The following is a 12,198-nucleotide window of genomic DNA, read 5'->3' as shown; positions in this document are numbered from 1 at the left end:
AGTCTCGATACGACAAATTCGCGCCAGACATTTTGTTGTTTTTGCTCTGAGCAGTATTCAGCCAGAAACAAATTTTTATACTCGTCGAAAGTCAGGTTCGTGATGTTGAGGTTTAAGTCCCAACGCTTGGCATCACCAGCCAACACGTCAATAACCGCATTAATTTTTTTCTCATTAGTCGATGATCTGGGTAAAACTCTTTCACAATTTTTAATGAAATCGATCGCGTGTATACCGCCTTTTTTCAGGGGGTCGAATCGCTCCTCTTTCGTCAACAAATCCGAACTATGTGCACAGATTGGCGCATAGCCCTGTTTTTCGTTAAGTTTCTTTTCTAATTCCGACACTCTCGTAATTACTTGGCAAGTGGTTGTCGCAAGCGTTTCCACTTCCCTCTTTTTCTCTTCGCAGGTATTAGCCTGCTTCCTCACTTTAGTATCTACTTCGGACACTAAAACCTTTAAAGTTTCCACCTTCTGCTGATCCTCTTTTTTCATTAATTGAGTTTGTTTCGTCACCTTATTCTCGATGATCGGAGCAACTGCTTCTTCTACGCTTTTCTCGATTCTGCTAACTTCGGAGTCAAAACGAGTCTTTATGCTACCGCTTTCGGTATTAATCACAACAATATCTTCTTTGATTTTGGCTCTGAGCACTATGGGACTTAACTTCTGAGGTCATCAATCCCCTAGAACTTAGAACTACTTAAGCCTAACTAACCTAAGAACATCACACACATCCATGCCCGAGGCAGAATTCGAACCTGCGACCGTAGCGGTCGCGCGGTTCCAGACTGTAGCGCCTAGAACCGCTCGGCCACACCGGCTGGCTTCTTTGATTTTATCAACCTTTGAGTTAACAACTCCAACATTGCTGTTAACAACATTAATAGCTTTGTTCTGATTGTCTAGCTTCCTGTCAATTTTTTCAGACTGAGCTTTAATTCCTGCCGATTGAGTCTTGATTTCATTAATGAAAAAATTAAATAAGTTAAATTCCCGGAAACTACCGGTTTTACTTCCTTAGCGGGTTCCTCTTTAATTGTCCCCTCGTATTCGTCATCAGGTGGTTCAGATCTCATTTCCACTTCCGATTCCGAAATATTTTCTAAAGTTGGGAATTCCATTTCTGCTCTTTTTAACGTTTCGACGATCATGCCTTTCATGCTCGCCTCCCCTAAACAATGGGTTCCACGGTGCACGTTTCCCACTGTTCGACCGATTGTTCCGTACCCATGTCTACCAAATTTTGGTAATTGTTGCCTTCACTAATTTTACTAATGTTCAATATAAATGCCAAATCTCAAGTATAATAAGGATTCCTCCCACTACTTATTCTCGCTGACGTAACGACCTGTTCATAACCAGTACTTTGTTACGAGATTTGCAAAATGCAAAATTCGTATCCAGAACAACCTCAAATCCGAAGATTGTCCTGTCACCAGGTCGCCACGTGTAACCTGCCCCTCACTTATCGACCTTAATGACAGTGAAAAATTAAACCGCGTGTACCTAATGGAAATTTGGGAAAAGCAATCGTCACCGTTAATATAAAGAAAGTAAATGTGCGGTCGTTACGTTAACAATTAACTGGCGTTAATTAGATATTTGAGATTTTGGGGAAAATTACGGTCGCCAGTCCTATGGACAACCACTACAATAACTGAAAAAGAAAGGTTAATGCACATATAATTAGCACTAAAAGCGTGGCAACTGAAGGTTGACACGTGTTGTATGAAAACTGAATGTTTGTCAGAAGTAATAAATTTCCCTACACTCTGGCTTAATTTAGCAAAAGAATTAATAAAACCGGAAAATTGAAAGTTAATTTAGTGACTGAAATTAATAGTGAACTTTGTTTCTGAAGCACTACGAAATTAAATAAAATAAGTTTAGTCTTGGGCTACCTCAACAATCATCTCAAAAGCAACTTGAATCTACGCAATTTTGAACTAAGAGATATAACTTTGAATTAGAATTAAATGATTTTGAACAATTAACAATAGTAAAATTTAGTACGTACCAAGCTGAGCTGCAGTCATAGGTAAGCTAAAATATGGTAAGAAAACTCGCACTCTTAATTTGTGCTTGTGTAATCTAAATATTGTAGCCAGCTATGAATACTTTAACTGAACTTTGAAATTAAAGCAGTGAAATGGAATGATATTACTTTAATGCTGGCGTTTGAATATCAACGACACACGGGTTCATTTCAGAAAAGGAAGGGACCCTGCTTGGTAATGCAATTGGGACAATGAGCAACAAAGGTTCATGCTAAGTTGCTGTATTTTAGTGATGCAAATGGAACCGTTTGAAAAACTGAGGTCTGCCATAAAGTTCTAAAACTTTACATGCTTTCAGTCTTCCTTGTTGGTTGATTGAAGGTTTGAAGTCGTCGATCGAGGAGGTGCCGACGATCACTTATTGTCGGCCGTCGCTGTTGCAAAAGCTGGATGTTGGCGCGCCTTCTTCTCGATACGGTCAGCAGGTGAAACGGGCTCTTGATGTGTGCCAGCTAATGTTGCCCGTCTGCGACACCGTGCCAGAAACTATCATAGCATGTCGAGTGCAATTACATGCTGCCAAACCCAGGAAGCGCGGCAACTCGCAGGGGAGCGTCACTCAACACAACTGCTCCACCGCCCTACTCCAGCCAAACTCCTCTCTGCCCTCGCTCCACGCGGCAGAGTTAACACTACCAAATGTCCTAAACACTTTGATTCTCCACACGACCTATCGATGTAATTGTTCGATAGCATAGTTTTCCCTAGGCACGACCCAGCGTAAAAATACAAATAATATTTACAAAACAACCAATTATACATCGACATAAATGCGTATATATTCATTCATTCATTTCATTGTTGCCCTTATGGACAGTGTTTGAACTCGAAAATCACATGATGACACAATTTTCACTTCTTTCCTCTCTTCCTCTTCTCTTCCCAAAATCTCTTCATCCTTTGGCTGTGCTCCTGTTTCCTTTGCTCTGTCCATAATGTTCCTGTCTTCTTTCTCTCCTTTACAATAAATTTTGCACTCCTAACTTTGTTTCTGAAGTATTTCCTGTCTCCTATCATTTGCCTGTTGATCCCTATCTGCCTTAAGTCTTCGTCTACACTCCTGGAAATTGAAATAAGAACACCGTGAATTCATTGTCCCAGGAAGGGGAAACTTTATTGACACATTCCTGGGGTCAGATACATCACATGATCACACTGACAGAACCACAGGCACATAGACACAAGCAACAGAGCATGCACAACGTCGGCACTAGTACAGTGTATATCCACCTTTCGCAGCAATGCAGGCTGCTATTCTCCCATGGAGACGATCGTAGAGATGCTGGATGTAGTCCTGTGGAACGGCTTGCCATGCCATTTCCACCTGGCGCCTCAGTTGGACCAGCGTTCGTGCTGGACGTGCAGACCGCGTGAGACGACGCTTCATCCAGTCCCAAACATGCTCAATGGGGGACAGATCCGGAGATCTTGCTGGCCAGGGTAGTTGACTTACACCTTGTAGAGCACGTTGGGTGGCACGGGATACATGCGGACGTGCATTGTCCTGTTGGAACAGCAAGTTCCCTTGCCGGTCTAGGAATGGTAGAACGATGGGTTCGATGACGGTTTGGATGTACCGTGCACTATTCAGTGTCCCCTCGACGATCACCAGTGGTGTACGGCCAGTGTAGGAGATCGCTCCCCACACCATGATGCCGGGTGTTGGCCCTGTGTGCCTCGGTCGTATGCAGTCCTGATTGTGGCGCTCACCTGCACGGCGCCAAACACGCATACGACCATCATTGGCACCAAGGCAGAAGCGACTCTCATCGCTGAAGACGACACGTCTCCATTCGTCCCTCCATTCACGCCTGTCGCGACACCACTGGAGGTGGGCTGCACGATGTTGGGGCGTGAGCGGAAGATGGCCTAACGGTGTGCGGGACCGTAGCCCAGCTTCATGGAGACGGTTGCGAATGGTCCTCGCCGATACCCCAGGAGCAACAGTGTCCCTAATTTGCTGGGAAGTGGCGGTGCGGTCCCCTACGGCACTGCGTAGGATCCTACGGTCTTGGCGTACATCCGTGCGTCGCTGCGGTCCGGTCCCAGGTCGACGGGCACGTGCACCTTCCGCCGACCACTGGCGACAACATCGATGTACTGTGGAGACCTCACGCCCCACGTGTTGAGCAATTCGGCGGTACGTCCACCCGGCCTCCCGCATGCCCACTATACGCCCTCGCTCAAAGTCCGTCAACTGCACATACGGTTCACGTCCACACTGTCGCGGCATGCTACCAGTGTTAAAGACTGCGATGGAGCTCCGTATGCCACGGCAAACTGGCTGACACTGACGGCGGCGGTGCACAAAGGCTGCGCAGCTAGCGCCATTCAACGGCCAACACCGCGGTTCCTGGTGTGTCCGCTGTGCCGTGCGTGTGATCATTGCTTGTACAGCCCTCTCGCAGTGTCCGGAGCAAGTATGGTGGGTCTGACACACCGGTGTCAATGTGTTCTTTTTTCCATTTCCAGGAGTGTATTTCATGATACCAATTTGTTTTCTTGCTTGAGCTGTTTACTACATCAAAAATTTTCTTTGTAAGTCGGTTGTTGTCCATTCTCTGTATGTGCCCATAGAAAGTTAATCTGCGTTTTCTGATCGCGTCTGTTAGTCTGTCAGTGTGCTGGTACAGCTCTTTGGTAGGTCGCTTCATCCATATGCCATCTCTGTGAATTGGTCCAAATATTTTTCTGAGAATTTTGCGTTCTATTTTTTCTGTGTCTATGATGCCTGATGCTCCAATTGTGGTTGTTTCTGACGCGTACAATGCTTCTGGTAATACAACTGTTTTGTAGTGCCTAAGTTTGGCCTGCCCTGATATGCTTTTCCTATTATAATGTGACCATGTGAGTTTGTATGCCTTCTGGAGTTTCTTCGTTCGTTCCATGTTAGCCGCCTTGTTTGATCCTCCCATTTGTATGTACTCCCCTAAATACTTAAATTTTTCGACTCTTTCTACGGATCCATATACAGTATGCATGGTGTGTACATTGTTGGTCTGTCGTTCCATATATTGTGTCTTCTCGTAAGATACCTGCAGACCTGTTTTGGCAGCTATTTCATGCAAGCATTCCAGTGCTTCCTTTGCCTCCTGTGTATTATTGCTGAGTATGGCTATATCATCTGCAAATGCCAGACATTTTATGATTGTTTTGGTTTCACGTGTTCTTCCCAGCTGTATTCCTTTAACTTGTTCCTCCCACTGCTTGATAATTTTGTCTAACACCATGTTGAACAGGATTGGTGAGAGCCCGTCTCCTTGTCGGACACCTGTGTGTATGTGGAAAGGTTCCGAAATTTCTCCCATGAACTTAATCTTGGAGGTAGTGTCTGTAAGCGTCTGTTGTATAAGTGTCCTGGTTTTTCTGTCGATACCATATTCTTCCAGTACGTCAAAGAGTGTCTGTCTGTCTATGGAATCATATGCTTTTTTAAAGTCCACAAAGGTAACTACAGTGTTTCTTGCCTGTCTGACTTTCAAAAGTGTTCTCAAGTTCCAGATCTGTTCGATGCATGATCTCCCTTTTCTGAAGCCCGCCTGGTATTCCGAAATTTGCTGATCTGCTTGTGGTTCTAGTCTGTTTAATAGCACCTTAGAGAAAATTTTGTATGTAACTGGTACTAGCGAAATGCCTCTGTAATTGTTTGGATCTGACTTATCACCCTTTTTATGTAACGGATGGATCAATGCACATTTCCATTCCTCTGGCACTTTCTCTGTGATCCAAATTTCGGAGATAATCTTATGGATTTTTTTGGTGATGTTTTCATCTTGGAGTTTCCAGATCTCGGCGATAATACCATCTTCTCCGGCAGCTCTGTTATTTTTCATTTGTTTTATGATTTCCTCTATCTCTTCTATTGTGGGTGGATCAGAATCGGCATTAGATGTGGTCTTTTGGAATGTTAATTTTCCTGTAGGTTTTTTGCAATTAAGAAGTTTATCAAAGTAATGTTTGAGAATTTTACAGTTTTCTTTTGTGTTTGTTTCCAGGGATCCATCTGTTCTTCGGAAGCAGAGGCTAGGGGGCTGATAGCCCTTAATATTTTCTTTGAAAGTTCTGTAAAAATTTCTTGTGTTATTTCTTTTGAAATCTTCCTCAATTTCTTTTAGTCTGTTATTGTCATATGCTCGTTTTTCCCTTCTGATTTCCTTCGATGCTAGTTTCTGAACTTCGTGAAATTCTTTCCATGTTTCTGAATTTCTGTAGCTACTGAACTTGTCCCATGCTTGCTTTCTTCTCTCAATGGCTTCATCACACTTTGCGTTCCACCACCTATGTTTGCGTTTTCTAGGTGGTTGTCCCCAGCACATAGTCTTCTGAACTGCCTTCGCCAGATCTGTCCATGTGTCTATTGAATGCCTATTAATTTCTTCAACGATTTTATCCCTGTTTATCTTCAAGTATTCCGGATCAGGTTTGACTATTTTGTTTTGCGCTGTCTGTTTCAGTCTTGGGATTGGCCTAATCTTAACTTGTAGCAAATAATGATCAGACTCGAAGACTCCTTTACGTGTTCTGACATTTAGAATTTCCCGCGAATTTTTCTTGGATATGGCCACATGATCAATCTGAAATTCTCCCCACACTGTGTTGGGTGCTTTCCATGTTGTAAGTTTTCGTCTTGGTTTTTGAAATTGTGTTGACATGATTTTGAGGTTAAAGTTTTGACAATATTTTATGAGGTGTTCCCCATTTCTGTTCGTGCGAATATGTGCTGAGTATGGGCCTGTTATTTCTCTGAATTTTCTCTCCTTACCAAGCTGCGCATTGAAATCACCCATTAAAATTTTCACATGTCTTTCTGGTACGTTGTTAGTTACTTCCTCCATGTCTTCCCAGAAGTCTTCAATTTCTTGTGGCTTCTTTCTGTTATGGTCATTTGTAGGTGCATGTGCGTTGATAATTGTGTATGCTTTATTACCTGATTTGAAGGACAGTGTCGAGATACGTTCTGATATTGAATTGAAGTCTATGATGTTATCCATGACTGATTTGTGTACTGCAAACCCTGTACCAAACAATAATGGTGTTCCTCTTCTGACCGCAGGTTTACCTTTGTAAATCCTGTAATGTTCTGTGTCGAAATGGTTTTCATCTACGAAGCGCGTCTCTTGAATGGCAAGAATTTTGATGTGAAATTTATCTAGCATGTCTGTCAGTTGTTTTAGTTTTCCAAGTTTGAACAGAGTGTTTGCATTGAGAGTGCCAAGGTAGTGCTTGCGAAGAGGTTTTGAGAAGCTCCGACTCTTCTCCTCATGATGTTCCTGGTCCCCCAGAATCCGATGACCAGGAAAGTCCAGTCCGTTGACTGGGGCCTGGGGTAGCGGATTTCTTTCCATTTGTTCCATCATGATTACTTCAAGTTGAAGTTGGTTGTGGTGACCTTTAACAAGATCACGGTAATTGCAGACTTGATTGTTGAGATCAAGCCATATTTCACTGCCGCACCAACTAGGTAAACAGACGCAAACCACTAGTCGCTGGATACCAGAACAGACACTAATGGATTTCTTGATGTTGTGTGTTTGGTCCGCGAGAGCTATTTTATTTCGCTCAAGTCCGCCGGCAAGCCGGTGAGGACCCCCCTATCCGCCACCTGGGACGCGCCACGTCGGAGTATCACCTCTCCGCCTGCTACGACACCGTAGTAGATTCGTGGAAATGCGTGTATATATATATATATATATATATATATATATATATATATATAAATTGTAAAACAATTACAATATATAAAGACATCGAAATGTCATATCTTCAGGTAACAAAATAAGGAAAAAATTTATAGTACAATAGATGGGAATATGCATTTCCGTAATTTCGTTATCCAACGAATGTTCCGCTGGCAGGATTGAAGGAGACCAAGTGATTACTGGATTTTCATGACAGAATTTGCTACGGAAGTTCATTAAAGGAACATAATGAGAAAACTCATTTTACTAAGGTTTGAAGCTCCTCTTGATGGTTTCCCGTACTTGACATTTAAAAATTGGATTGTTTCGAAAATCAGCCTTATACAAACACAATTTATTTTTATATATACCCAGACGTGTTTTAACACCATTGTGTCATCTTCTGTGGGTCAATTATTTTGTTTCTGTTAAATAAAATTCAAATTTATAATAATTTATCTATTGTAGGCCTCAGAAATCATGGTTAGATGAAGGATAAGTCAAATTACTGATAAAGGAGATAATATTTTTAGGACAAAAAGTAATGGATAAAAGTGCATAGCCAGACGAGTGTGATGTGGAACAAGTGAAGAACTTTCCTGTTCCGGAATCGATGAAGGAATTTAAAGTGTATTTAGGGCTTGCTCTCTTCTACTGTCAGTTTATTCCAAAGTTAAGTAAACTGCGAATCAGTCATATAACTCGCTGAAAACCAAAGTGCCATATAAATGGGGAGATCAGCAACAAGCAGCATTTGAGGAACTGAGAGAGAGATTAGTAAATCCTATCACACTGAATTACCTAGATTTCGAGTAACCTTTTATAGTAACTACTGACGCTGATGGAGAAACGTTGGGTGTTTTTCTGTCATCTCTATAGATATAATACGGCATTCTTTACGACATAAAATGTTGAAGTTACCTTTGAATCCTACTAAAATTGACAGAGATATTGATATTGCAAAAAACTGCGAGAGCTCATCACTATAGTACTGGAGAAGTGGATACTGTTGCAAAGAAGGTAAAACGGTGACTGGTAAATATGTCAACAATAGAATCACCAGTTTCGTCAGAATGATTTATATGGACCATATTTTGGACAAGATAAATCTGCTATTTCATAATAAAAATATTAATATAAGTTATCTCACCAGGAACTCTCTACAGATGTAACTGAAATGCATTGTAGACAACTGTCAGAATATATTCTATCAGCCTGGTATTTACAACATTAAATGTAACTACTGTGATGAACACTATATAGGACACACAGCCCGCAATTTATTTATCAAGTTCAAAGAATACACTACAGGCATAGCATGTAGCAAACATATATTTGGTCAGCATCTTCTAAACAGAGAACATTCAACAGGGACATTGAACGACAGTATAAAAATATTGCATAATGCACCGTTAAGTTTGTTTCAGGTCCATTAGGAGAAATAGAAATATATAGCCACCACAAGAGATGGCCTCAAAATTTGGTAAATGAGCAGAGTGACATAAATGAAAAATATTTCTATTAATTTTTTGCAAAATTTTTGCAGTTTTGACATACTACTCTTCTGCATTTGCATTTTGTGCTTTTTGTGGAGTGTAAATGCTAAAGCTACAAATGAGAGAAGTTCGTACTATGACAACTATGAAAGCATTTTTGCGTCCCCTCTGGTAACTGTTTGGGTCCTACATAAAAAATTTGCTGATTAACAGACATGGATGGTTTGTGCCAGTCAACCATGACGACCTAAACGCAACCTAATACTTGTTTGAACTAGGTGGAAGACGGTAACATTTCGTTAGAACCATTATTATATTTTATTGCAGAATACTCGTATTTTTAAATTGTTCATGTTAATTTTAATAAGGAGACAATCTACGTATGCAATTATATGGTTGTGACTAGACGCTGAATAACGATGAGTGTTACGGCGAAAAGATCGCTACATGGCACACCAACGGAAGAAGGAACTACTTCAATCGAAGTAGAAGCGGATTTGCGTCTCCATAGCGACCATTGAAGTCTGGTCAGCGTAATATTTGCTTGGCTAAATGGGACATCTGTGATAGACACTTCGACAATACGCATTTGTGGATTTTAAGTAATTTTGTTTTATCTTAGCATGTACTGTATTCTGTTTTTCTACTTAAACACATGCTATTTGTGACTTTTAATAGCTTTTACTGTGGTTCACGTGGGGAACGGTGGGCGGAGCTTCCCCTTAATAGTTTCTAGCCTTTGCTATTAACAGCAGATCTGTGTATTGGCTCCTCACGGCATCTGGTAACACGTCATTTTATTTTATGACTATGTTACTTTCTTGTTAGCTATTAAGGTGAAAATGTTTTGACACAGATGTCCCATTAGGTTACACATTTCAGAGCCTCTGGTATGAAAACAGTCATATAGAGAGAAAATGGTTACTGGAATTTTTTGTTAAATCTAGGTGTCACCCTCGATCGGCTACAATAATTTAAACAGCACCGCACGAACTAATCAAAGAATCTTGGTTCAAGAGTAAATCTGCTCCATAAAATAGCCGGAAACGATTAGGAGGCAACTGCAAATACTCTACGCAATGCTGAAATATCATTTGTGTAGTCAGCTGATGAATACAGTACCCCTGCATGGAGAAACAGCGCAAAACACCTAAGACAGTGTATATCAAAATCAGGCCACGAAAACCACTACTGGCACTGTCAGATTCACTCTCATTTACTGGTTGCCTGTTTTATCAAATATTGCTCCTCCGGATCTAAGAAGGAAAGCTGCCTGGGGGCGAATTTTTAAGAACACTGAATTGCATAAGAACTCCATTCTAAGCAGCGCTATGCAGAATACATCAGCTACACACCAGATATCACACAAAACACGTTGGATCGGCCTTCGGATTACAGATTTTTTTGAAGCCATTTAGAAAGAACGCTGGAATGAATATCTACACGAGAACACCTACCTAACTCAAAACCCACCAACGAAGGATGCAGAATTCAATCTTCCCCGTCGCGAATCATCGAGGCTCAACCGCACTAGAACGGGAGAATCTTGAAGGAGTGGGGCTATTGTGAAAGTGCTACGTGTGAATGTGGTACGAAGGAATAAACCATAAGACATGTTGCGGCGAACTGTCCACTCCATGCTTTAGAAGGAGGTCTGAGAGATGTGCACAAAGTGAAACCGAATACTGACACCTGGTAGTCAAATTTTAAGTATTAATCTGTAAATTGACTTTGCATGTATATGTGTATGTTCTGTAATGCCATATGATAATATTAGTAATTATGTATATGATGAACATAATAACTGTGCAATAGAATATTAACATGTTCGACACATGTAAAGGAATAAAAACTCCTGACAAGGGACGACTTCAGTGCTTGCAGGAAACATACATTAAACTTAATGTGTTCTTTGCTGAAATAAAAATTCCACATGAGACATGGCCAAAGGTAAGCTAGCTGCAGTTATAGAATACCCATACAGCTTCCCTCCTGTTCTCCCTGTTACTAAATTCCAACTATTTTATTACAGTTCATCATAATACAGGTAAGAAAATCTACTCCTCTATTTTTCATTTAGCTTAGAGCTAGTTTAGTTTAGAATTTGAAATTCTCAACAAGCATATAACACAACTCGTACATCCCATGGCCCCATCGCCCCATCGCCCCATCGCCCCCTCGCCCCCCTCGCCCCCCTCGGCCCCCCTCGGACCCCTCGGGCCCCCTCGGACCCCTCGCCACCCCTCACCCACCTGGCATCCCCTCGCCCCCCTCGCCCCCCTTCGGTCCCCCTCGACCCCCAAATCCCCCCTCAGCCCCCCTCGGCCCCCCACACCTCCTCGCCCCCTCACCCCATCGCCTCCTCACTCCATCGCCCCCCTACCCCCCTCGGCGCCCCTCGGCCCCATCGCGCCCCCTCGCCCCCCACAGACCCCCTCGGCCCCCTCGCCCCCCCGGCGCCACCTGCCCCCCCCAGCCCCTCTCGCCCCCCCTCGGGCCCCCTCAGCCCCACAGCCCCCTTGGCCCCCCTCGCCTCATGGCCGCCTTGCCCCCTGGCCCCCCTCGGCCCACTCGGCCACCCTCGTACCCCCCACCCCCCTGGCGCCCCTCGCCTCCCCTCGGCCCCCCTCGGCCCCCCGGCCCCCTTCAGCCCCCCTCGGCCCCCACACCTCCTCGCCCCCTCACCTCCTCCCCCCTCGCCTCCTCGCCCCCTCGCCTCCTCACCCCCTCGACCCCTCACATCCTCGCCCCCTCGCCCCCTCGCCTCTTCGCACCCTCGCCCCCACGCCTCCCCTCAGCCCCCCTCGGCCCCCGTCGCGCCCCCTTGGCCCCCTCGGTCCCCTCTGCCCCCTCGGCCCCTGTTGCGCCCCCTCGGCCCACCTCAGCCCACCTCTGCCCCCTCGGCCCCTCGCCCCTCGCCTCCTCGCCTCCTCGCCCCCTCGCCCCCTCGCCTCCTCGCTCC

The sequence above is a fragment of the Schistocerca nitens genome, chromosome 3 (assembly GCF_023898315.1).
Source record: "Schistocerca nitens isolate TAMUIC-IGC-003100 chromosome 3, iqSchNite1.1, whole genome shotgun sequence".
Lineage (NCBI taxonomy): Eukaryota > Metazoa > Arthropoda > Insecta > Orthoptera > Acrididae > Schistocerca > Schistocerca nitens.
Note: the sequence above shows the minus strand (reverse complement) of the source record.